Source organism: Cryptomeria japonica, chromosome 5 (genome assembly GCF_030272615.1).
Source record: "Cryptomeria japonica chromosome 5, Sugi_1.0, whole genome shotgun sequence".
Classification (NCBI taxonomy): Eukaryota; Viridiplantae; Streptophyta; class Pinopsida; order Cupressales; family Cupressaceae; genus Cryptomeria; species Cryptomeria japonica.
The window spans coordinates 53,783,002-53,808,823 of NC_081409.1; the positions used below are offsets into that span (position 1 = coordinate 53,783,002).

The 25,822-nt window shown below is 32.7% G+C and overlaps 1 pseudogene; it reads left to right on the top strand.

The window, feature by feature from the left end:
* LOC131068575 (MADS-box transcription factor 23-like) overlaps window positions 1-18,189 on the top strand; it is a 41,440-nt pseudogene extending 23,251 nt beyond the window's left edge.
* Window positions 18,190-25,822: the final 7,633 nt, after the last annotated feature.

Consider the following 25,822-nt stretch of genomic DNA (forward strand, 5'->3'; position numbering starts at 1 on the left):
CCAAACCCATAGGATGACAATGGGTTCAAGCTACACAATGCCTACATTTGATGCTTTCAATGAAATGTTGATGATGGAACAAACTAAGTTAATAAGCATGGGCATTCTTAAGGCTTCTAAGTCTCAAGCATTAGTGGCAAATCAAGGGAACAAAGGAAATCAAGGAAAGGACAACACAAACAAGAAAAAATGGCAATCAAAGCCTAAGGACAAAACACCATCTTCTCCACAACAAGGAGATTCATCCTCTTCCAAGAGGGATAACTCACAAAAGAGGGAGAGACCTACTTGTGCCTATTGTAAAAATTTTGGTCCTGAGGAGCGTCGTTGCCATTCTAAGAAGATTGATGAGCTCACACATATCATCAAAAAGCATAACATTGATTTGCCTAATGTCTACAAGAAGGATGATTCATCAACTTCCACTTCCTCACATTCAAAAGGAAAAGGGCAAGCATTCATGGCTTCTACAAGTGGGAAGACAAACTCTTTGGGGACAAGAAAAGGAAAAGCTCTATGTGCTACTATCAGTCATGATTCAGAGAGATGGCTTCTACATTTAGGGGCTTCTCATCATATGGCATCTTCGCAGTCTATGTTCTCTACATTTGAGCCTTGCACCATGCCATAGATATTGATGGGCAATCATACATACATGGATGTGATTGGGAAAGGATCTATTGACATTGGGGATAACTCCTTCAATGATGTGTTGTGTCTACCGCACTTGACAAACAATCTCCTTTCTATCTATCAAATCACACATGGCACAACTATGAGAGTTGTGGAGTTCACACCTAAGTCAGTTTTCATTAGAGACTTGGAGACTAGAGCTATCATTGCGACTAAGGTGGTTGATCATGCATCTCGGTTATACTCCTTTTTAGATTTTGTTGATGATGATGATTTCACATTTGATGATTCTACACATGATGATCACACTTCTTGTGATGGTTTAGATTTTGAGGAGAACTTTGGGCACTTGAACATGGGGATTCTCACATCTGAACCCGTTCTTGAGTCTTGTATTTCATCTCCTCATATTGATATCACATCACCTATTGCACCTGATGATGCGGATAGTGCGACAGTTTTGCCTTCATGCGATTCAGTGCAACAGGATATTCATTGTCTTCCAGCTTCAGATTCATGGGATGATTACTTGACAGACATTGCAGGTTTGTTTATGGAATCCTACATTGCAGATTTGGGAGACATCATTGATGACATTCATGTTCTCTTTGATAAAGGTGATCCTTCTTCGATTGTTGCGAGGGAACACTCCGACCCTCTTGTTCATTCTCTACATGATCATTCTTTCAAGGTTGACATGATAGTGGATACTTATGTACAATAGTTGGAGGAGGTCTCTTTATTTTTTGAGGAGACATGTGAGTCTTTGGGACATGTTCTACATCCATCTCCACTAGATCTTGGAGTGCCTTTTTCAGTAGTGTGGCACAATTTACCACCTTTGGAGGGGGTATCTTTCAGCATCGACATGGGGACACTTGAGCAGTTTTCAGAGATTCCTTTCATCATGAGTTTTTTCCATACATCTTCCCTTCATGATTGGGGAGACTTCATGGATACACCTTTGGTTTTGTTTCTTCCCAAGGGGAGGAATGTTGTTCGACGTTCGTGGAGCAGTTTCTTCATACATCGAACTTCTATCATTGGTGCAAATTCCACATTGGGGGGGGGCTTCCTAGCTTCTCTTCTTCTCTCATATGGGTGGGGACTTTTTCCTCACATGGGGTTTTGTCCTTCACATACTTCTATGAGAGTTCTTTGTATCTATTTTTTCATCTCTCTTTTGGGGGAGAGTTTTTTCCCATTGGGTTTTTCTCTCTTTCCCCACTTTGTGAGAGATTTCATTGCATTGGTTTTCATGCATTCACATTTGTACATGGGTGCCTAACATGGCCTAGTAGCTGGGACCCATCTTGCATTGCTTAGTTGCATTGTAGACTTAAGTGCATTCCCCTAAGTTGCACTTAAGGGGGGGTGTTGGTGTAAATAATTATTCATCTTGGATATTATTACACTTACTTAAGTTTACATAGGAAATGCATTTCATAGTAGTTTGGGTATGAGACACTTGGGTGTTTGTGCCACATTGGGATAGTGTGCATAGGAGAATTTCCACCTTTTATGGTGTTGGTCTTGTTGTTACACTCCACATTCAGTGGGTGATCCACCTCATGTGGACTATTATATTGTTTCTCCTACCTACCCACACCTGTTTCCTACCTACCCTTGTTTCTTATTGAGCCACATGTCATGTTTGTGTGCTCACATATCCATAAGCCTTGCCTATATAAGCAGGCTCATCTACATTGTATGAAATGGAACAATTGATCATTTATCTATTGATGAGAATACAGTTTATTCTTATCCTATATTTTGTCTCTATTGTACTTTACATTGAGCTCTTGATCTTGGCAAAATCTCACACATGGCTCTTTCGCCACATGTCTCCTCTCTTGGACACTTGCCCTCTTATGAGAAAGGCTCCTTGACACTTGTCACCACAATGATGTCAAGTGTCCCTTCCTCCAATATCACCCTTGATATCTTCAGACTTAATCTTGACCATTGATTCCTGCCACCTCATCCTTGGCCTTGGAAATCCTATAAATTTCTGCCATTTTGGAGCACAAAGGATTCCATCTCATTTTCATCTTAGACATTGTTACTATAGGCATATCATTTGAGCATTATTGTTATAGGCAACTACATTATCTTAATTTGATCATTTTCTAGCATAATTGTTGAATCATCATAGCTTAATCGTGCATATCATTAGCTTAATTAGCCTCTTGGATTAATATAGCATAATCAATGTCATCTAGCTTGCATATCATCATCTTTCCAAATCCTCCGTCTAGGTGTATTCAAGTCACTGGGTTTGCTTATCCAGATCTGAGAGAAAATCCATACTCGCATCTATTAGGAGGTGATAGGTCGCTTTGTCATGGTTCATCTTTCATTTGCTTCTAATTTTCTAACCATTCTTGTAATTATCTATTGAGTGTTTGTGTTACAGTTGCAGGTATCGCACTTCATAGGCACGACAGTGTACACCTCTAATACTATGATTAATATCTTATGATGTTGACATTATGGTACAAGGTGTACAATACACCTTACTTTAATATAAATAAGGAGAGTATTAGGATTATAAAAGATACTAAAATGAAATAGAATACTACATGACATAAATAAAATAACATAAATAAATATTGAATGACCTATAAAATAAGAATTAAATGGGATAAGAAATTATCTTACCAAGACAACTAAGAATTATAGAAAAAATGTTAGGATCTAGGCAAATTCAATAGATAAATTATAGGACATACTAATGTGATAGTTAGGTAGAATGGCTTATTGACACCAAAACATGGTCCCATCAAGTGCAAATAAAGGGGTAGAAAAATGCAATGATGATGTAAGATACATGAATGAGAGCTTCTGGATACTAATTAAATTTATGTACCCATTTAAAAATGATCTCTAAAAAACAGATCAAATATGAAATAGCACATGGGAAAACTCACTCATGTACAAATGATTAAATAATGAATGGAGGACTCATCTTGACCCCCAAGGTCAACATCCTTAACAAGTACACAATGAATAGCCCTCCATACTAGGAGAAGAGAGAGGTTATCTTAGACATCATAATATGTAATCTCTTATAGAAATGATAGATCGTTGAAGATAAAACATGACTCAGTGCCTAAAAATAGCTTGTCTTTCATTGGGAAGAAACAAAACTAGGTATAGATGTGGTAGTGCTTCCCATGAATAATATGAATTGATGTGAAGAATGAACATCAATAATGATGTCTCTAAAATCTACCTACGTTTTTCTTTAAATCCATGGGAGATGATGATGCCACAATCAAAGTAAGTATATTGCCAATAAATGTAAAGGGTAAAAAAATAGAGGTATTAAAATAATAAGGTTAAATAATATGTAAAGATAATAATGATTCGATTAACAATTATGTAATTAAAATCATCAACGAAGAGATATAACCACTAAAATGTTTCCTCCAAATTTGAAATGTAAGACTATGTAAATAAGTCCTTAACACCTATTGAGTAATCATCCCATGGAAAGATATATCTAATTAATTAAACAACGTATTGCAAATAATCACTAGAAGTTTTTTATGAAGAAAATATAACCTCTAGTGATGAAACAATAAATTTATGGTAATACTAAATAGGAATGATGGGGACCTCAATCGATGACTCCACACAAAGAATCATTAAAGTGGATAATCCATAGAAACCTCATTATCCTCTTTTGAATATTCAAAACAAACCAAAGAATCAAGCTTCGAAATAGTATCATAGTCATAATTTTGGCCAACAAACTAGTTTTTAGTGAAACTGTTTCACCTTGAATAGTTTTCACTAAAATGTTTTTCTCTAAACCATTTGGCGTATATGTAGCGTCAATGATTTCAAGTCCAATTGTTTTGAGTAAAACTATAAAATATATCTATCTATTAAAAATTTGAATCACACTTCAATTTACGTTTAAATTTTTTAGTGAGAAATTATGGTCAAAAGCATTTTGTGCAAAAACATTTCTATTGAAAGTGTTAATGTGGGCACCTATGTGGTAGTTTAGCCCATTATTTGGATAAAATTAAGGAAACATCAACATCAACTCTTAATATCGTATTAAATAGAGGTACTTTGACGAAAATCTATTTAAAAAAGGCACTTTATAGAACTTAGAGTCTACAATCCATTTTTTAAAAATTTTAATTAATTTTATTATTTTTAAAAATTTATTAGAAGGTCAAGTATAAAAGGGAACCCAAAGAAAAGGTCAAATCAGTATGGGAAGACATGTGAGGGTGGTATAAGGGAAAAAAGGCTAATTTGTGCATTGCATGAAGGGGTGCATGCATTAAAAAATGTACATATAAATTTGTCTAGTGATCTTAAATTAAAAAAACTTTTGTGCTCCGCTTTTAAGATTTTGTTAACGTTTTTGTTTCTATTTCAGTTTTTCTTGAAATAAGTGATTGATTTGTTTGAATTTTCTTTATTATAGAAATGAAATTAAATTTTTGAAAAAAAATATAAAAAACAAGAGATAAGTTTTTTTTCATTAAGTTTCTTTTGAAATTTTCTTTTTTCTTTTTGACCTTTTTTATTTTCTAGAAAAAGAAAGTCTTAAAACAAAATACTAATTTTGAGGATTTTTTTTGAAAATTTAGTAATCAGAAATCATTGTATCTATGCACATAGATTGAGAAATTATAACAAGATGTCACAGATTCATATGCAAGGGTCCTACTGCCAATTCTTTTCTCCAAGTTCTCAATCAATATTTATGTTTTTGGCCATTCTAAACATGATCGTGAGGGTAGATTGAACCCAAAACTGCACTAAAATATTTTTAAAGGTGGGATCTCTCAAAATGTGAATAGAAACTTAATTTGGAGCTTTGACACCATATTTTACTTCTTTGTTCAATTCCATAGGCACATGAATCGCCTAAAAGAAAAAAACCTATCACAAATGGAGATCAAACAATATATATTTTCTCAACAACCTAAGAAGATCAATATTATTGATGAATACAATGAATCCTTATAGAAACGATGAATGCAACCCTAGAATAAACCATAGAGGAAGATTAAAAGAGAGCTTTAAAAGTGTCTACATCATAATAAATGAGAGAACATGTGTTGAATAAAGGTCAATCGAATAAAAGATAAAAAATAATCTTGGCTTAGCTTTATTTAATAGACTAATAAATGACTTAATTATATAATTAGTTAGATAATGCAGCAATTACTTCAACAAAAGCCACATGAGAATTGGGTAGAATATTCTAGGGAGATAACGCTAAAGTTTTTGTCTTTGTGCTAGGGGAATAATATTTAATTTTCTTCATATAGTAGAAAAGCAAGAGAGGAAACATTTGGAAGGCACATGAACAAGATACCATGTAATGCTATTAGATATTGACAATCCATATGAATATTGTTTCTAATTTCTAGATTTTATTTTGTGAGAATTTTTTTACAATTAACGTTACATATCACACTTTGCGATCCATCATTAAGATGAAATAGAGCTCAAGGACATGTGATGACAATGAATTTGGTTGTCCATAGTGAGTAAATAATTTATTTGTTCTTTTTTTTAACAAAGCTATTAATTACAAGTACACATAACTTGTATCTAGAACTAAAAAAATGAGTGAATAAATATTATATATATTCTTTATAGTGAATGGTGTGCACTATTATTGATGCTCGATTTTCTACTTTACTCCCTTTTTTCTAAAAGGTTTTTTGCTATGTGTCTGAAAGGTCTATATGTGTACACGTGTGCATGTTTGTGTGTTAAATGATCACTAAAAGAACATTAAAAAAATATAAATAAGAATTAAAATACTATTAAAATTTTCTTAATTTAATTTAATACAAATATATGAAAATGTTATATATGGATGTGCTCTAGATGAATTATAATTGTATGTTTATTCTCATTCATTTACTAGTTTAAATTATGAATATGATTATTAAAAGAATTTGGGATTTGATCTCAATTTATAGGATTTTGATGAAATGAATAGATAACTAGGATTCTATATCAAATTGAGTGTCAAGCACTTTAATGTAGGATTGGATGAGCATATGGATATTATTATCAGTCAATTAGCTCATTTATTCATTCAATAAAATTATCTATTTAGTTTTTTTAAAGAGTTAATTTGTTTTTTATTTGTTTATTGATTATGTTTTGAATATTAGTTCACTACTTTCATCATTGAGTTAACACAGTTTATTTTACGTTTTTTTTTTCTTTTAATTAAATTGCTTAAAGTGGAAATTATATTTATATTATTATATTGAAAATATTTGAAAATATGATTTATTTGAATTTATTAATTATAATATATATTATTTAGTAAAAAAATTATTAACTAGGATCATTAAAATGATTAGATTAATTATTTTAATTAAAGGGTGTTGAGTAGAGGTGATAATATGAAAAAGGGCATGTGTGCATGTTTGTGTGTGTTAAATGGTCACTAAAAGAACATTAAAAAATTATAAATAAGAATTAAAATACTATTAAAATTTTCTTAATTTAATTTAATACAAATATATGAAAATGTTATATATGGATGTGCTCTGGATGAATTATAATTGTATGTTTATTCTCATTCATTTACTAGTTTAAATTTTGAATATGATTATTAAAAGAATTTAGAATTTGATCTCAATTTATAGGATTTTGATAAAATGAATAGATAACTAGGATTCTATATCAAATTGAGTGTCAAGCCCTTTAATGTAGGATTGGATGAGCATATGGATATTATTATCAGTCAATTAGCCCATTTATTCATTCAATAAAATTATCTATTTAGTTTTTTTAAAGAGTTAATTTGTTTTTTATTTGTTTATTGATTATGTTTTGAATATTAGTTCACTACTTTCATCATTGAGTTAACACAATTTATTTTACATTTTTTCTTTTCTTTTAATTAAATTTCTTAAAGTGGAAATTATATTTATATTATTATATTGAAAATATTTGAAAATATGATTTATTTGAATTTATTAATTATAATATATATTATTTAGTAAAAAAAATTATTAACTAAGATCATTAAAATGATTAGATCAATTATTTTAATTAAAGGGTGTTGAGTAGAGGTGATAATATGAAAAAGGGCATTAGCAAGATTTAAATGTCTACATTTACAACAAGAGGGTTGAATGTGCAAGTTGTTTGGAGTGACCTAAAAAAATTATTTTAACTAAGTTTGGTCCTATCAGAAATTATCTTGTTTGGTTGTACCATTGAGTACAACAATGTCAAGATTCTACTTCTCTTGTATATGAGGAGTGAGGTTGAGAGTTTGAGAACTATAATTGGTGGGTAGTTTCGATATATGCTTTATAGAATAAACCATAGCTATGAAAAAAGGAGTTCACTATCCTTGGTGTGAGATAGAGAAATAATGAAAACTATGTGAAGAGAAAATGGTTCATGTGGGGGAATAATTAGTGTATCCCTCTAGTAGAGAGCAAGTTATAGTGCTAGTGAGAATTCCAAGATATAAACATGCCACTAGGAAGTACAAGAATGTTAGAGGCTAGTGTTGTAGATGTAGTGGGAAGACTAGATGTAGTATTCAAATTTATGAGTAAAGTACAATTGACAATGGATTTCTAAGTTCAAAATAACATGATAGGAGGTTTCTCTAAAAAAAGGGTAGATACATAGAGTGAAGATGAAGAAAGAGTTTAGTTAGTAGTGGGTCTTATACAAATGTTAAGCTACTCTTGAAGGCCTTCAAGATGACTAAGGGAAACTTGAAATCTTTAAATAATGTGTGTACCCGATATATGAAGATATTGATCATCAATAGCTCATAAAAGACCTTGAGGATAGAAAGGTAGATGATAGGGAAGTCCTAATAAATGACAACACCAACCTCCAAGGAAGATGTAAGCCATGAGTTGTATCACACAAATAGGAATATCATGAGAAAGATATTAGAACAGATGATGATTCTAGGCCCGCCAAATTTTCTATCACATTTATGTTTATAAGTACATAAGATTGAAATGACGAAATATATATCCTCGTTTTAGAGGATGATGATACAAGAGAGGTATACCAAGTATAAGGAATAGAGGAGCTAGTGTCTTTGCCTAAGCCTGGGAGGATGATAGGTGAAGACTAGTGGAGTAGTATAGTCATGAAAAAGTATGAAGAAGAGGTACTAGCAAAAGAGATTTACAAATTATTGATGCATGCATTAAAGGAACTTTCTAGTTTAAGAGAATAATGAAAAACACTGTCAAGAGGAAAGCATGATGGAGGGGAGAAAATAACAAGCTACATGGGAGGATGAAAAGATTCCTTAAATTCATCAACGTAAATTAATACAAAAGCTCAAGTGTGAGGTTAAGAATGTGCTAAAGGAGGTGAACAAGGAGCTACAAATAGCTACAATTAATGATAGGAAAAGAGTGTTTTGAGGATGTTATGAAAAAGATGATTTGAGAAGGTGCAATAAAATAGTTATGTAGGCATGAGTTTGCACATATAACTAATGTGGTTCTAAAAGTTTTACAAATGAAAGCAAATAGAAATAGGAGTGAGCTATTGTTAATCAATGTAACAAAAAGGTTTGAGTAAGAAGCTATACTTTAGGAGATTAAGTACATGAAGTAAAGAAAGTTGACTACGTGGATATAAAAAGTGATATTAGAATCCTGGTGACATTACAAGTTAAATTAGGAGTGGTAGTATATTGATGTTGCAAGAGGATGCAACCAAGAAGACTAAATATGATCTTGCAACTAGCATATTGCAAGTAGAGGGAACAATCAGTGAGGGGAGTGTGAGGGAGGGCATGAAGGTTGACAAGATAATGAAAGCCATGTGCAAGGTGCTACAAGAAGTAGTAGTTCATCATATTAATTATTGCAAGTGTGTTGAGTAAAGTTGCAATTTCGTTTTACCCTCTAACAAGGAAATAAATATTGATAAAAATAGTATAGCCCATCTTGAGAAGGGGAAAGAGAGTAATAGTTGCAAGGGAGTGGGAAAATGGGGAACAAATGCTCAATTAGATCAAAAAGGGTGCAAGTGACTATGAAGATGAAGTCAAGAATGTTGAATAAATGCAAGTGTCACAAGGTAAAAAAACATTGTTGATAATTAAAGATTCATTTAATGAGGGTTTTGTTTACTTTTTGTATAGGGTAAGTGACATTATGTCCAAAAATGGGCATGTAAAAAGAAGATGAGATTTAGTTATAGGTTGTAGCACAGTGAGGTAAAGGTGAAGAAGGGCGATGTTAAGTGGTTTGAATCAATGAAGTGGGGTGATTTAAGTCTACATGGATTTTATATCACACAATCATATATTGGACAAGGATGTTATACAAGAGGCGAAGAAGAGTGGAGAAAGAACAAAGAGTTTATTTTTTCCTAAATTGGAATAGGTTGTTCTTATCAATGAATCCATAAACTTGGTATCTGAAAAAGGGATTTGAATGGTATTTTCGGCCTCATACGCACGAGGAGAAGAATCTACAACATCCATATTTGCAAGATTTATTTTTGGGCAAGTTTAAAGAGGTTTTGGATAAGAGAGAGTGGCGTGAGGATAGAAGACAGGGACTGTCCAGTAGACAAATAGATAGAAAATTTTGAGAAAACGGGGAGACAACATTCATAAGCCCCGAATCTATTTCATCCACTTCACCAAGGGCAACATTTTAAGAAGACTCGCTTTTGTTTGAACGCAACATGTAATCTACGACAAAGGCATGTGAAGAAGGGAGGAGAGGGAAAATGAGGAGCTATGAGAAAGAATAGAGCATTAAAGGCAACAATCTTAACGTGAAATGGCCGCGGGAGATAAAAGGGAAGATATGGTAATCGAAGGAAAGAAGAAAACGAGGACATAAGATGAGAAGGGGAAATTGTAGGCTCTTTACGCTATAGATTGCCTAATAGCCATGCGGGAGTGAGGTAGAATATTTCAAGGAGACCGTTAGTGTGTTCTCTATTTTTATGCTGGGTAAACAAAGACTAATACGTTAGTCTCGATTTCCTCCACTTACAATAGAAGAAAGAGGGAGCATGTGAAACGCATAAGAAGATAGGTGGCTATCAATAAGAGCGCCATGCAGTGAGAAAGTAAAAGAGAGCCCGGAGTTGTTCCCGTATGCTATCATCACTCGGAAGAAAGAAAGATGGATGGATGAATGGATTGATGGGTGGCGATTGCTACGTATGTAAATGTTTGGAGTTATTTAAAATTATTGTTATTGGACGTGGTTGTTGGAGTTGATCTCTCAATTTCAAAATTTGGAAGATAATCAACAATCAAAGATCTATCATAAAATGAGAAAATATGAAAAATTGTGGAGGCTAAGGAATTTTTTAATACAGAAACATAAATCATATTATGTATCTTAATTGAATAATAAAGATACAATAAATCTTTATAAAAATAAAAAAAGGTTAGAAAAATGCATTATATAAATTGTGAGGATGACACTAGATCATGACATGTATCATCATCATAAGACTTAAGACACTAAAGGGAATATGACCTAAATAAGCTTAAGTCTTAGAGTACTAAATTACTCTAGCATCACCTTTAAGTTCAACTTAGAGAGTAACTAAAACGTCTAATTATGAATGCATTAATTGAAAAAGATGGATCCTAACAACTAAGGACTAATGAGGTACCATCTAGAAATGCAAAACATTTCTCACAATCAAAGAAGATAAAAATTATGTGGAAGAAAAATCCTTTTCAAAAGATAGAAATACAAGTTGAAAGACTAATTAGCCTCGAAAACAATTACAAATAACAATAAGAACATGAAGAACACCACTGAAGCATGAAGAAAATATAGAGAACTATTGAAAGATGATTACTATAGTGTTATAAATAAAAAACATTCTCTCATCATGATTAAGATATGGATAAAGAGCACAAATTATATGTAAGAAGATGAGATCCGAGGCCTATGGATGCAAACTAAGATCTCAAATTCCCTACATATAACATTGTAACACAAATATGTTTAGCTACAATCTTGATACGAGAGCTAAACATTGTGGATTCTATTTCTTTGTTACTATGGAATTGAGTTTGTGAAGAATGTGAATGGGATCAATTATTAATGATAGAAAAATGATTGATTAGAGCAATATACAATAGATATAGAGAAAAGGACAAAAATAGTGAGCCACCAATGGAATAGAGATACAAAGTAAAACCTAAATTTGAAATCTAGAGAAGAAAGGACTAGATAAAGGTATCGAGTTCCCTAATCTCAAGGTGTCTACAACTAAAGAAGGCGAGAAAAAATGTATTCAGTAGGCTCAAAAATATTGTCTCCGTAAAATCCAATTGAGAACAACAAGATAGGGGCAACTAGTGAATTAGTCTAGGGTTGTACACCGAATTAAAATCTTTTGTAAATTCTAACTATTTTCTCTACTCTCCCATAACACTTTATTTGTTAGATATAAACCTGCACACACAAGAATTGGGAGAAAATAGTTGTGTTGAATAGGGGCTTTCCTAAGTTGAATGTTGTGTTGGTGTTCCAACCTCTCTTGTAGAAGTTGATGATCAACCGTAGGAGCCAAAAATCATCTACAAGCTAAACACCTATTAAACAAAGGAGATCAAGAAAAGATTGTATGCTCTAAAACAACTAAAGAATTTTGTATTATTGCACAAACTATAATTGGAGATACAATTACAATGAATGAATGAATCCTTATAAAAGATGGATAAAACCCTAGGTGCAAACCCTAATGCTAAAATTAGGAGAGTTAAGGCAATGCAAAATAGGAGCTAATTTAAGCTCAACTATATCTAGAACTACTATTAGAAAAGAAAACTCTATAATAAAATCCACCTAAGTTCAACTTAAGTAAATGCAATTAAATGACCTAATTAATAGATAATTAGATAATTGTCCAAACAAATTTTGAACAAAACCAACCCCCCCCCCCCCCCCCCTCAAGATTAAATATGGGATAACCTAAAGAGATAATTGTGTAATGTGAAAATATAGGGTCCTCCCTAATACTAAATAAATGAAACGTATAAGGGAGATTTATCAAAAAGAAAGGTACAAAGGTGTTTGATAAAAAATTATATGGATTATTTTTTAATAATGATCCAATTTATTTTAAGGATGTTGTGAAATAAGGAAAATATTTTGAGGCCATGGGTAATACAATAGATTTAATGGAAATAAGTACAATATTAGAATTAAGTGATTTGCATTCAAGTATCCGAATTATTAGAGTGAAGTAGGTCTATAAGATAGAGTAACCCTATAAGACATTATGATGAGACATATGCTCCACTAGAATGGACACAAATTGGTAAGGGAATATTAGCAATAGTAGACCAACACAAAGAGAAAACATTTCAAATCGATAATAGAATAAACTCATTGTTGTTGAGCAATAGATTAAGAAGAAGATATGGTGAGGCCACTATTTACATCGAGATAAGTGATGGAAAGATATATATATTATTATCTTGTATGTAGATGATTAATTTTTAATGGACAATGATGATTTTCATATTACTACTTTTAAAGAGGCGATGAAAAGAGAACTTGAGAAGAAAATATAGGCATCTTAAAGTGTTGTCTAGGCATAGAAGTGAAAACTATGGATCCCACGAGATATTCATCTCTCCTAAAATTCTACAATAGAATATTTGAAATGTTTAGATTATAAAATAGTAAAATTGCAACAACACCAACAACCATAGGATTAAAGTTGAGTAAGGAATATTTTAACAACCATATCAATCCAACCATGAACAAGAGTTTTGTTGGTAGTTTAATAGATTTAGCAACAACAAGGCATGATATTATGCATGGAATAAGTTTCATTTATAGATATATGGTGACTCCAACTAACACAAATTAATAAGTACTAAGAGAACTATGAGGCATGATAATGTCACAAAAAGTTATGGCATTTTGTATATAGTAGAAATGAGCTTGGGTTAGTTGAATACACAAATAGTGATTGTGTGGAGTGTAGACAATAAAAAGGGAAAATTACAATATGTGTTCCACTTGTGAGTGAGAGTCATTAAGAGGGCTTAAATGAAACAATCCAATGTTTCTCTTTCCACAGTTGAAGCTAAGCATATAGCTAAAAATGTACTGGTATGCCAAGCTATATGACTATAAAGAATCCTAAATAATTTTGTAAGAAGAATAAGTGGATGGTACAACTATATTTTGTGAAAATGTATCAGCAATAACTACGATGAAAAATATAGTCTCTAATGGATGAGTAAATTAATTGGGAAAATATATTAATCTATAAAGACTTTGGTTGAATTTAAGGAAAAATCAAGGTCAAGTATTGTTGATCTGAGCACCTAAGAAATAGTTTGGGCGTCATGAATTCAATTGCAGCAAATTTGGAGTCGTTAGAAGTACCTCCATATGTCATGTTTGTACTAATGCCTATAAAAAAATTATACCTGATTTGATAATGATTTAGAATCCTTCAAAAATATCTTTGTAAAATATTGAAATTGCTTTAGACATTACCAAAAAATTATGTAAACAATCACACCTAAAATTCAATGTACTTCACATAGATAGATAAATAGTTAATGGTATAGATTTGAAAAAATCAATATCTTATGATTTAGTATCATTAATTGAACTCAAACAACAAATAATATCTCCGATAACTCTTATAGTAATCTTACTCAAATTGAGAGAAAATGCTACCCAGATACACAACCAAGATTACAATAGTTTTGGAGAACCTTCACCATACTAGAAAAAAACTATTTGGAATGATAAAATGATTGATCTTAAAAAGAAATAAAAGAAAAAAATAACTTAAAATATATTATGTAATCTACAAAAAATTGGGGGTAAGTTAGAATAATAAAAAAAATCTAGATCCTATAAATGTAACTCACACTTCACACACAAACCCTTAATCAGAACCTTAAAAAATATTGAAGTTAAATACTAAAACTAATTCCAATCTACAAAATCGTAAAATTTGTATGAAATTTCACCTAGAAGAACCGTAGACTCGCATTCTTATTCGTCGTAGAAACATTCATACTCTCATCCCCACTTCTCCTTCTCCACACATTGCACAACCTCTAAAGAGCAACAAATTTGTTAGTAAAATCAACATGATGAACGTGTGAAAATGAAGCCCAAATATATTTTAAATGAAACCACATTCAAATGCATCATTTGGTTACACAAACCTCATTACAAAAATGATGTTAAATTTATGGTCATGTTTAGTAACTGCTGGTCAAAGTTTCCATCACCTCCTTTCCCATTTCAATAAAAAATTCCGCTTGCCTAATTTGTAACTAAACCACAAGTAAGCCAAATAACTTCAAGAATACAAACTTACAAAATCCACACCATTTGTTTCTCTTTAGCATATATGAAATAGAAATTAATTAATTTACCACTAAATTTGATTTGGCCATGTTACCAAAAAGGCCATCATTCTCCAATTTATCCATAGGACCTGACTTAGTATTTACGAATAATCAAAAGTAAATAGAAAGTGTTATTTTTGGAAAGTGAACATGACAAGTCCTCACTCCCAAAGATTTCTTGTACTCAAGAAATGGGTATTTGGATGCTTAAGAATCACAAACCCTTCATAAGTTGTGTCTTCAATAGGTAATCCTTTGTATTTGATCGGGTTCTTTGTAAATCTTCTACTTCTTAGATAAATCTCCCTTGTTTTGATCACTTATCTAACACTAAAATGAATGAACCTTGATGATTTAAAAGTGGTAAATTAGATGAAACTACTAGTTTGTGTCCAATAACCTTTTTAAGGTAGAAAACATGGTAAACATTATGTAATTTTTTATTCGGTGGAATCTTTGTACCTATGATGTGAAAGAGTTACTCCCAAAAATAAGTAAGGAACCTACTATCTCTATCACTGATAATATTCTTGAGAATTTCATGCAATCAAAAAATCTCCCTAAAATATATCTCTCCTACTTAGGGTGCCTTAAAATTGGATGTGATAAGAAAGAAATGTGCATACTTTTTCAATATTTATACCATAACATATATAAAATCTTCACCTTGATCATTAGTCAAAATAGTGATAAAGCACATGGAGATACTTTTCCATTTTTATTCAAGAATTGGAAGGTGTAGCAATCACGATGGAAAAATATACATTAAATATTGTTCTATTGGAAAGCCATACACTCTCGATATATATATCATGCAAAGTTTGAACAATATATATATATTTTATCCTCAATCTTGATACCAAAAATATTCTATTCTTGTAATAAATTAGCTCATCTACAAATATTTATCTTTCATCTTCTACTAATTCATCTAAAATCTTAAAAGTAAAAGATACCTTAGCATATTCTAAAATAATAGTCCTACCAATCAACAAAAAAAAAAGTATGCTTGTAATTTAGTGGGCCAAAAAAAAACTTTTTTGGGAACTCATTTAAATCTCTTTGATTCAAGAAAAACTTGAGACTTTTATGATTTGTTTTTACCACAACTTCCCACATACCATGTATTACCTTGACTTGTCAAGTGTATGCATGACATGATTTCTAACATTTCTTTGTTATAAATTAGAGTATCCCTCTCTAGTTAACTCAATTTTTTTCTCTCAAAAGCTATTGGATGACCTTTTTGAGTTAGAACAACCCCTAAAACTTCTCGAAATGAATCATATTCCAAGCACTGGGCATGAACTCAATACCTCTTTGAACTTATTAAATATTTTCTATGCTTCCTTTGTTCATTGTGAAATTGTAAAGTAGTCTTCTCCACATCCTCCTTGCTCATGTGAATCTATGATACTTGGATCTCATATCAAATTTAAAGAAATAGACTACACTATATATCTCATCAATGAATTCATCTATTATGGGTATGGGATATTTATTGTTTATTTCCTTCTTGTTCAAACCTCTATAGTTTATGCACGAACAAACTTCTATAATTTATGCACATTTTTTATTAAGACATCTTTTTGCTTCACCCTGGCAATATTGAGGAAGCAAATAGGCTAGAGCTAGACATTATGAATCCCATGTCAAGGAGATCCTTAATGATATTTTCTATTTTCTCCTTATAACTCCTTGGATGATGGTATGGATTTGTTATAACAAGTTTGGTACTTTTTATAACTCCACAACATGTTAAATAACCTATCTAGAGGTAGTCTTGGGTGCATGTCATTGAAACTAAACTATGCAACCTTGTGTGTGTTTGAGTTTTATGCTATTAGCTCTCTTTTGCTGCCGTAGCTTTGGATTTTAATCAAACATAAAAACTGCACATTGGAACCAGAGATAAACAAGAAATGTACCAATATTTTGAAGATATCTTCACATTCAAAGCTAACCATAATTTAAATACAATTATCTGTTTCCTTGTTTAGAGCGCTTCACCTCCTCAATATTATCAGGCATCTGATTATAATGTTTTTTTACTTGATGGTGTAAGTATTGAAAAAACTTTTGGGAAGTACAGGGAAATCACTGTTCATAAAGCGCAGCGTGATGAGAATGTTAAAGACAGTGAAATTCAGGTAAATTCTCGAACCATATCAACGAAGAATAGAAGCTTTTACTTGTAAGTATATGTCATGATTTGAATGGCTTAACTATATTCAATCAATATGAACTTGAAGTATTGGCAGCAAGAGGCAAGAATTCTCAGGCAACAAACTGACAGTCTTGGAAACAACATAAGGTATTTATGCATTTTGGCTTGAAATCCATTTTTATAGGGCATAGCCCTTGGTTATTATTAATAGAACTATACTCACAGATTTGAACAGTTCATCTTATGAAATTAAAATAGTAACAATTGCTTAAATACGGAATTTACTCACAGGCAACTAACGGGAGAAGACCTTACATCCTTAAGCATTTCGGATCTCCAACGGCTTGAAAATTATGGTGCAGAAGAGCCTAGCTTGTGTAAGATCAAAGAAGGTAGGGAGAGTGGAAGGGGATGTTTAGTTTTGCATTTGCTCATTATTTTTCTAATATATAAAATAAGCAATTGTTTTGAAAAATAAGTTATAACTTATATATTAATACATCCTAAAATAAATAACCTTTTCCTCCTTTCCCTACATCCATAAAAGACAAACCCTTATTGTTTTACTTCAACAGGACGAAAGCCTAAGTGAGGAGATTGCCAAGCTTAAAAAAGGGGTATGAAACCTTTGGGAGCACATAATCTTGTATTCATTCACAGAGATATATCTTTAAGGATTATTGTAAGGGCTATAATATTATCAATTTCTAAATCAATTATTATGGGGTGCAGGAATGCCTCCTACAATCACATAATCAGTTTCTTATGAGCGCGGTACCACGCTTCTCCAGTACTTCAGGGATTCAAAAAATATTCTGTATTCAAACTGTTCTTCCCACTTGAAAGAATCTTGACGTTGTTTCTCCTCTTTCAGATAGAACGAAACGAAGGCAACACCAGTAGAGTAGAGCTTGATAATTCAACTCAAGGTGTTGTACAGAATCTGCTAAAGGTTAATTCAGGAGAATCGTCCAGTGGAAGTAATGTACTTATTGAAACTGCTTTTCAACTTTGTTAGGTAACTGTTCATGTACATTCTTTACATCTCCTTGTATATACTAATATGTATAGTATCTTAAGGCCTGTGTTACAAGGCATTTGTTCAAACTTCAGATGAAGATTCTTCAGTGCAAGTATTTTCATAACATAATCTTCGTATATAGCAGTTGCAGATATGGTTCGACCACCTCTTTATGTGCTTAAACTGTATTATAACTATGATTATGCCATTCTCTTTAAGAAATTTATTAATTTATTTATTATTTCGAGAAGAAAATATGTTACAGATAAGATGCAAAATGTTATGTATGTATGTATGTATTTTTAAATTACAAATTTGGCACATATAAATATACTTATAGTTGTGTGTATATTTTTAGTAGAAGGTTTACAAACAAAATTATACTTTATCTAAGTAAAAAGAGAGAAAAATAATGAGTTATTTTGAATATAGTGAATTTAAATTTTTAGCATTTGATGTTGAAAAATACCAATAAAAGATAAGTATTTATCAATGTCTTTTAGAAATATTCCTAGTATTTTAAGTTTGGATCCACTTACATTGAGTGAGGAAATTGATTTAAGTAATAAGAGAGAATCCATCGCTTTTATGTTGTCATGCCATACAAGCTTGGTCATTAGGGTGAAATTTAATGGTTTTAAAGTTCCAATGTCATGATTAATATCCTTCTTGATGGTGAGCTCATTGATATGTACAATGTATTTTGCAGTCAATTTTAAAAACATGATGCTTTATATAAATTTGTAGGATGTGGTTGCTAACAATGTACTATAGATACCATTGGGGGCTTCATTCGACACCTTACAAATATATCCTTTTTCATGAATGTTTACTTTTTTGTACTTTAGCTTGCATATGCATGTAGTGTCATATGACAGCTAAAGTGGGGGGCTAAATGTTGCGTCGTAAATTGTACACCCCTAATTGGGTGGTACAATTTTACGCTTAGGTTAGCACCTGCCTTAGTGTGTTGCATTTTTCATATTAGGTTCTCTTTAATAACTTACTTAATTAATTTAATTAAATATAAAGTCCTCTTTTATCACTCCACACATCATAAATTTGGGCCCTTAACCCTAAGTGTGCCCCTTTTTATTGTATCCTTTTAGTTAATTCATCAAAACCCTAATTAGGCCCTATTTCAACCTTCAAGGCCCAATTTTGCATATCTAAACACCTTGAATTGTCGCATTGAGCTAGGATTGACTTTGTAATCATGACACCATGCATCCCTAAAAATTTGGAAAAAAGTCAACCAAACCAAAGTGTGGCATTCTAGTCCCAACTTTTTCTCCCTAAAATTTTGATGCAGGAGCACTGATGTAGTTCTTCCTAGTTTGACAAGTTAGCAGTGAAATTGCTTGGAGATTGTGGTATTCCTTCATGTTTGAGAGTTTAGTGTTGTGGATTTGGATTTATTTCCTTGATTTTGTTGTCTTTATCATGTTCGAGATTCATGACTTTTGGATTTAATTCTGGTGCGATATCGATTCTGGTATTGGCCCAGTTGATCTGTTATTACTAGTTTGTCTTGCACTGTGTTGAGCAAAGTGGAATCAGGTTGTAGTTGATTTCCGTGACTTACAGATCGTCAAGTTATGTTTCATGTTCCTTGTTCGATGTTCCCAGAGAACCGCATGTTGTTTTATGCACTTTGGAGACGTTCTTAGTGATTTCAGCCAACATGTTATCGTTAGCACATTTCATTATGAACCGGTTGGTCTTTGGGCCGACTTGATCAAGTTATTATTATTTGTGGATGGTATAAAGAGAAGTTTGCAAATCATTTAAGAGGACATAAGATAGAAGAAAAAACTTAGAGAAAAAGAGATATCGAGCGAAGATGTAGTTATCGGGAAGATTCTAGTCTGGGGGGAGTGAAGTCGGGATGACTGAGCTCCAGATCAATGCAGAGGAATATCTAAGATTGAACCGATGACTTTTGGTTTGGGGAGACTGAAGTCCAGAAGGGCAAAGGTTTGAATAAGTGCAAAATAGTGCAAACTATTACTGGAGGCCGAACTGATGAGATTTTGATCCGGTAGGACCGAAGCCGAGATGGATGAGGTCAGGATCAGTGCAAAACAGTGGAAGTTATTATTGGATGATGATTTGTTGAGAGGGTGATCTGTGGATCATAGATCTAAGGTGTAAGAGTTTTCTTGTAATCCTGGGCTACGATCCAACATGTGGCATATGTAATTCATTAAACTGTTATAAGAATTGTTCATTTTGTTTACCAATTATACATTTTGTGTTGTTATCGGTTGTTCTTTCTCCTTTATTTGGTATTGTCTTACCGGTTACTCGTATATCTTGCATGGTGTTGGTGTTAGGCTGGAAGGATGGGACGTCCTTCCTTGGATCTCCTTACCTTGACTGCATCAATTTTTGGATCATGTTTTGGCAGTATTATAATGTTTAAATCCAAGTTTGTGTGAAAATATATCAATTCTAGGTTGGCCTTTGATAATAAAAAAATTTAGGGTTTCATATATATAGCCTTCCCTTTACTCATTTGAAAGATCCAACAACTCTAATAATTGAAGGAGCCTCTTGTGAAGTGAAAGTGAAGGTTATGTGAAGTCTTCTATCAACAAATCAAGAATCTATCAAATCTTCGTTAACTATTTTCATCATTAATTGAATCTTTGGAGATATTGAAGAATGATAGGAGATCACTGACTATTGATTGTCTTGTACCTCTCCCTTAGGGTTTGGTGTAGGTACAAGAATCTGATGGTTCTGCAATCTTTCAAAAAGTCCTTTTTTAATAGTTACAAGTCCACATCCAGAAGGAGGTCCCATATCCCTAGGACCATAGTGCTCAACACCTTGGTCCTCTACATTTTTTAGTATTTTGCGGCAATTCAAGAGTTCAGGGTCTTAGTCAGTAGATTCCAGAAGTACATATTATTTCAGCAATAAGGACTAGAGCACCCAATGCCCTTGTCTAGCTCAACTTGTTATTATAAGGACCCAATTATTACTGAGAGGGGGGTGAATAAGTAATAAAACAAATCTGCAACACTTCACAAAACTGTATTGGTAACTACTCAAACAATCTTCTAAATTGATTTAACAAACCATTCACTCAAGTGTTCATCAATATGAAAACAAAGAAAAGATATGAAATACACAAATAAAAAATGCATCCACCACATGAACACATAGATTTTTTATGTGGAAACCTAACTGGGAAAACCATGGTGGAAATTAGGACCCAAAATACGTATTTGCACTGTTTTGGAATGCGCCTAGTTAATGGCCTAGCACGATTAAGAGCTTACAATATGCTCAGTTAAGAGCAGACCCTGTTAGGAGTCACCCGGTCAAGGGATTTTGCCTCCACCCTGTTAGGAGCTCTACCCTGTTAAGAGTAACTTTGTTAGGGGATTTTGAACTCAAGTTAATGAGCCACCCGGTGAAGGGATTTACAATATTAGACCTATTAGGATCTACTCAGTCAAGGGATTTCAAACTGCTATAATTGTTAGAGAACAACAGGGCAAATGATCTGATTATAACACTTCCTTTCTTGGTAGTATAGATCCTTTTTAGCACAACTCTGCTACACACATGCAAACACTTCAAACTAGTTTGGTAATACCTTCTTCTGAAACTACCGACACAAAATATCTTCTCCAACTAGCCCTAAATACACTTTTCAGTTAGGGCGAATACGAACCCTGATTACATCAATAAGATATAAAGAATTTATATTTTATGTGGCAAAACACTCCGCCAAAATACGTTACAAATCATTACAAAAAATTTATAGATGATTTTCGTTGTTGAATGATCACCGCACATCGATTTGATAAGCAATCAAACCCTTGTTTCATTCTTCTAAGCACATTGTTGTTTCCCAAGAAATTTGATCATTATACGCACTCAAATACCATCTTATCATTACACACAGAATATGACATGTCATCATCAAGTTATGATCATGATAAGATCCACTGCCAAACCTTAAATTATTACCGGTTAAAGATCTAATGCTGGTATTCACTCTTCTTCATAGAGTTCATAACAATCAATTATAAATGTGCTTTCCAGTTCACCAAACTTGATACGATTTCAATCATAGACTCATTCCAATGTTATGAGCATACATTTTCAACCGCAACAACTAAATCTTCTCCAATCGTCTGTACCAATCGCTTGATCACCACTTTGTTCCTGTTTACCAGTTGACAATAGCTTAGCAGTTTTGTTGTCTAACTGATTCCACTATCGGTTAGGCTATACCGGTTGGTCTAGATGACCTAGATGATTAAACAAACATTGTTGCCATCAACAACAACAAATACCTGATGATATCAACTTTACCGGTCATCTTCTCATCTCATCATCATCTCTATCAGTTATTGCCAACAATCTCCCCCTTTGGCATTAATCGCAACACCAAAAGCTCACCATGCAAAACTAGAACTCTAATTGTTATGATTGTTGTACTATTATTTTCTTCATCTATTAGATCTTCTCTTTCTGCTCTTCACTATTCTTCTCCCCCTTTACTTTCTTTCTCCCTTCATTACTTTTCTTCTCCCTTTATCACTTTTCTTCTCCCCCTTTGACAATAATTCCAAAGGTGTAAAGTGTCAAATTCATCTTCTGCTACTATTGTTTTCTTCATCTTTGTTGCTCCCCCTGAGGAGTAGCCCTTTTATCATCACTCCATAGTGAAATATCTTCAATTAGTCCACTGGATTGATTTTGCAACTACATATTTGTTGATCTGTTATAGGGGTATAACCCATAGCTTGCCTCTGAGATACTCAAAGGTTGCTTTAGGTAAAGGCTTAGTGAAGATGTCATCCAGTTTCTCCTTCCTTGACACATGATTCATCCAGAATTTATTTTCATGCACTCTTTCTCTAAGATAATGATACTTCAAGTCAATATGCTTTGTTCTAGCATGCATAACAGGATTATTTGAAATGTTTATTGCACTTGTATTATCACAATATATGTCCACCAGTTCTGAAATATTCTCCTTGAATCCTTCTAATACATGTCTCATCCATATTGCTTAAGTATAGTTCATAGATGCAGCCACATTATCTGCTTTTGTTGTAGACTGAGAAATGCAACTTTGTTTCTTACCAATCTAGGATACCAATCTTTGTCCTAGAAAGAATGCACCATCGGTTGTGTTCTTCTATCCATCTACAATACCTTCTTGATCAGCATCTGTGAACACCTTCAAAGACAAGTTTCCTTTGTATGGATACCATAATCCATAATCAATAGTTCCTCTAAGATACTTGAAAATTCTCTTCATTGACACCATATGAGTCTCTTTAGGAATTTTCTGAAATCTAGTAACTATACCAACTGCATGAGCAATGTCTGGTCTTCTATGAACAACATAGTGTAGTTTACCAATCATTGATCTATACTTAGTTTCATCCACTGGATCTGAATCATCTTCCTTGGATAATCTGCAACCAGTAACCATAGGGGTTCCAGCCATTTAGAGTCTTCAGTTCTAAATTTTTTCAATACCTCCTTCACATATTTGGACTAGCTGATAAAGATTCCTCCTTTCATTTGTTGGACCTACAAACCAGTGAAAAAATTGATTTCACCTATCGAAGACATTTTAAATTCCTTTTTCATTTCTTCTGCAAAAGTTCAACTCATGCCATCATCTCCTCCAAATATGATATCATCTACAAACACTTTTGCAATCAGTAATTGGTCTCCTTTTGTCTTCAAGTAAATGTTGTTGTCCTCACTGGTTATTTGAAATCCAATCTTTATCAGGTGGGAATGGAGTCTCTCATACCATGCCCTTGGAGCTTTCTTTAACCCATATAAAGGTTTATGAAATTTGCACACCATGTCCTTGTCTTCAGTCAATGTAAACCCATCCGGTTGTTCAATGCAAACCTCTTCTTCTAGAATTCCATTAAAAAATATAAACTTGACATCCATTTAATATACCTTGAATCCTTTGAATGTTGCAAATGGAAGTTGCATTCTAACTCCTTCAAGTATAGCAACCGGTGCAAAGGTTTCTCCATAATCATCACCTTCTTCTTGTGCATATCCTTTGCAAACTATTTTAGCCTTGTTCTTAAACACTTCACCATATTCATTCAATTTGTTCTTGAACACCCACTTAGTACAAATCACATTTTTATCAGCTGATCTGGGGACAAGTGACCAAGTGTTTATCTTCTCTATTTGATCAAGCTCCTCCTTCATAGCCTTTATCCATTCATCATCCTTGAGAGCTTCCCTCATTGTCTTAGGTTCAATTGTGGAAATCAGACAAGCACTTTCTCTAATCTTTCTTCTTATTTGTACTCCAACATTCTTGTCTCCAATTATCTGATTTGCAGAGTTATTTAACCTTACATATCTAGGTATAACCGGTTCCGATGTAGAAACCTCTTCTTCTTCTTCTTCTTCCACCGGTTGAGAAACATCCTCCGCACTGTTTAGCTTAGCATCCTTTTCAACTTTCAATTCAATGATCACTAGCTTTTGTTCACCTACTACATCAAACTTGATGGGTATGTGCAGGATCATGGTGTGCCAAAACAGGGCCTTAAGTGGCAATGAAATTTTAGAAAATCAGAGTTATGCAACTTGACATGAAAATTTGAATAAGTTGTGAACATTATTTTTAAAATATGTAAGAAGAGAATATATAGAAAATTGAATGTAGTTTCTAAGATACTAGTTGTTTTTTGGAAGAAAGAAATCCTATTTGATGAAAATTTCAAATTTCAATGCAGTGGTACTAAAATTTCAGGAAAAAAATAAGAAGTAGACGTATGTCTGACCACCCTAATCACAATCAAATCTTAATATTTTTTTCTAATATTTATAATATAAATATTAGACTCATGTTTGGATGTGATACATTTTTTTTATTTTTTTTATAAATTAAATAATTATTTATGAATTTTTTACTACAGCTTTTTAGAAATTCAGAAACTCCTACGTCTGACCACCTTAACTTGGTAAAAACCTTATGAAATTTAAGTTTTTTAAAATTTTTCCCTATAGTAGATGAAGCATAGGATTTGACGCATGTTTCGGTTTCAAAAAATGTTATACCGTTTGAAAATTATGAGTGTTTTTCAATCAGTATATCAATCAGGACTATTGTTAGAATTCAATTAGAAAATAAATAATAATTATTTATTAAAGTCGAAATAAGACAAGCCTTATATTGTTGGAAAGCTGAGAACATCCTTAAAAAACCCTTTTCATTTTATCAATCTTGGCTACAAAAAAAGTCGTCAGCCACCAGTGTAAAGTCTGGAAAATCAAGGAATACTAAAAAACACGTTTTTTCAGTTGACTTTCCAGGCTTGTCACTTCCAAGCCAAATACCAAAGCATTCTCAAGCCAAAATTTGAAATTTGAAAATTTGACTACAAAAATCGGATATTCGATAAAATCCGATATCCGATTTTAGTACAAAAATTTGTGGTCCCCAAAAAATTTTCCGATGCCGCCATTTATTTAGTAAACTACCACATGGCAGAAATCCAATATCCGATTAAATCGAATATTAGATTTTATTAGTCACATTTTAGAGAGAGAGAGAGAGAGAGAGAGAGAGAGAGAGAGAGAGAAGGAGAGGGAGAGAGGGATAAATAGA